General features: G+C 49.8%; 1 protein-coding gene across 1 annotated transcript in view; it reads left to right on the plus strand.

The window, feature by feature from the left end:
- Positions 1-3,071, plus strand: part of cacna1g (calcium channel, voltage-dependent, T type, alpha 1G subunit) — a gene marked incomplete at both ends in the record, with an annotated part of 203,630 nt that overhangs the window by 172,811 nt on the left and 27,748 nt on the right.

Consider the following 3,071-nt stretch of genomic DNA (forward strand, 5'->3'; position numbering starts at 1 on the left):
TGGAGAGAATGGGAAGGGGGTGTTTGGGAAAATACACTCCGCCCCCTCCCCCCTCTCCCCCTCCTGCATGTAGCTGTAGTACAGCCGGAGGGGCGGGCCCAAACCAGGAAGTGCTGATTGACACTCCCTGTAGAGCAGGAAGACCTATAGACACTGATCTGGGGTCAGTTTGGATTTGGAGTTGTTGTTCCCCATGGTTAAGACCAGGGCCTTAGCATGGAGAGCTGATCCTAGATCTGCCCTCCCCACCTCCTCTCCCCTCCGGCTGTATAGGGCTGGGTTACCATGCCGACTCAGTAGGTCTAGAACGTTCCACTGCCTCCTACTTCATCTGTAGTCTAGATGGCACAGTGGCAGACACTGCTTTCCTGTAAGATATTCAGAGGATGCTTTTTGGGATATTTTCCTTATGCAAGTTCAATATGAGACGATGAGGATGATGATGATGAGGATGATGATGAAGGTAGCTGACAGTGGGATTGTCTGCGTCCAACTCTCTTGAGAAATACAGATGGATCTTTCTTTACAGGGGACATGGATAAACTCACTCCTCCACTCTTCTGCACTCTCAAATGCAGACACACTCTCAAACACACACGTGCACACTAGCCTCTCACACACGCATGGACTCAACCAGTTCACCAATATAAACGACCGCCCTCCCCCCCCTCTATAAGCACCCAGGGCCTGTCATCCCCATTGGCTAATTGGTTTGTTTCTCTATGCTTTCATAGTTTTTCATTGGTTCAATAGCCAGGGTCTCTTTTCAAGTTTGATCTTTTTTCTGTTGCCTGGGAAACCATTTTGTCTGCAGGTGTTGTGTCGTAGCTAACTTGACAAGAGGACGTGGTGTTCATAAGGAAGAGAGAGAGAGAGAGAGAGAGAGAGAGAGAGAGAGAGAGAGGGAGAGAGAGAGAGAGAGAGAGAGAGAGATTTCACGTAGAGAGAAAGAATGGATAAAGTTTCAAGATGGAATAAATGTTTCAGACAAGCTAAGTGGTAGTACACTTTAAAAAGGGTGCTGTGTAGAACCAATTTGGAACCATAGAAGAAGTTTCTCAGGTTCCAAGTAGGTTCCAAGCAGAACCCTTTTCAGCTCTGTGAGGTGTTGTTCGGAACTCTCAAGGATTCTTTCTGAGCTGAAAGGTGGGCTATATGGAACCTTCCAGAATAGAACAGGGTTCAAAATGGAACCTTCTTTCAGAGGACTCTTCTGTTGTTAGAGAGTGTTCTATATAGCACCTTTTTTTGAGTATGTTTTCTTTTTCTAACGCCGTGGTTCATTGGTGTAGTGATACACGAGCTGCAGATGTTTTCAGTTTGCGTGGTCGCGCAACGCCACGCTGGGACCGACAGGTCAGGGTCCGCCCGATGCCCCGTTCCCCCGATGGAATCTCAGACCAGCTCAAGAGCTCGCACTGGACTCAGAATCACTGGAAAGACTACAAAACTACTGGAACCTCAACCAGCTTTCTCTTTCATCGCCTCCTTCTGGTCTTACTCCATCCCTCTTTCACTCTCTCTCTCGCGTAATCTCTCGCTCCTGCTCTCAACCCATTCCTCTGCCTCTTTCCTGCCTCTGACTAACATGGTCTCGTTCCTCTAGATGTTATGATTCCGGGGGTGAGTTGGGCCCTTTCTGAAGGCGCAATGACAGGTACAGAGTTCTGGCATGTTCTGTGTGTGCCCCCACCTCGTGGTGGCTTGGGCTTAAGGGGGAGGGGAGGGTTCAAGGTTCACGGGAGGTAGGGCCCTCATCCACGCCACGCCCCCCTGCCTCTCCTCTCATTCGGCCGTGTGAGCTGGACGTTTTCTTGTCGTCTTTCACTGTTCTTCCACCCCACTCATACCCCACACACAGCACTGCACTGTAACATCCCACCTGGGCAAGTCTGACTGAGAGAGAGACAGAGAGGGAGAGTGAGAGAGAGGGAGAGAGAGAGGGGGGAGAGAGAGAGAGAGAGAGAGAGAGAGAGAGAGAGAGAGAGAGAGAGAGAGAGAGAGAGAGAGAGAGAGAGAGACAGACAGACAGACAGACAGACAGACAGACAGAGAGAGGGATTAGGCTTCAATTTAGGCCCAACAAAGGAAACTCTTTCAAGGACGACTTTCAACAGTTCTACTATGTTAAGCTATACCTATTACCTCATTCTCTTTCAGTATGACCTCTTCTCTCTCTCTCTCTCTCTCTCTCTCTCTCTCTCTCTCTCTCTCTCTCGCTCTGTCATTGTTGTGGGGCAGGATGTTTGCTCTGGCCCCTCCCACCGCTGGTCTGGCTCTTGCATTGCAATGTAATGCATCTTTTTTCCGCAGTTATTTTGTCATGGTGTCGAGATGACAGCAGGAAGCTTTTCGGAGGTGTGTGTGTGTGTGTGTGTGTGTGTGTGTGTGTGTGTGTGTGTGTGTGTGTGTATGCCTATGTGTGTGTGTATGCGTGTGTGTGTGTGTGTTCTCGGTAAGGACATGGAGGTCTAGTAACAGGACATAAGAGCTAAGGAAACTTGAAGAGTCAGGACATGTCTATGTGTGTGCATGGTGTGTCTGTGTGTGCGTTTGTGCGCATGTGTGTGTGTGTGTGTGCGCGCCTGTGTGTGTCAGAGGGAGCAGATGGTAGCAGGGCAGGCTTTAAATTATGCAGGAGCAGTCCTCCTCCCAAGTCCCCTTCTCTCTCTGTCTGTCACCATCTGAGACGTTCTGTCCTTCTCTCTCTCTCTCTCCCTCTCACCCTCCTCTGTCTCTCACTCTCTCTCTCTCTCTCTCTCTCTCCTCTCTCTCTCTCTCTCTCTCCCTCTCACCCTCCTCTGTCTCTCACTCTCTCTCTCTCTCTCTCTCTCTCTCTCTCCTCTCTCTCTCCCTCCTCTGTCTCTCTCTCTCTCTCTCTCCTCTGTCTCTCTCTCTCTCTCTCTCTCTCTCTCCTCCTCTGTCTCTCTCACTCGCCCCCCCCCCCCTCTCTCTCTCTCTGTCCCTCTCGGTCTTTCTCTTCATATCATGCTCGCATGTATGAGAATATGAAGATATTATTTTGTTTACATACTTCCACAAGAAAACAGACACTCGCGCGCACAACACAC

This window comes from Borostomias antarcticus (assembly GCF_949987555.1).
Source record: "Borostomias antarcticus genome assembly, chromosome: 22".
NCBI lineage: Eukaryota > Metazoa > Chordata > Actinopteri > Stomiiformes > Stomiidae > Borostomias > Borostomias antarcticus.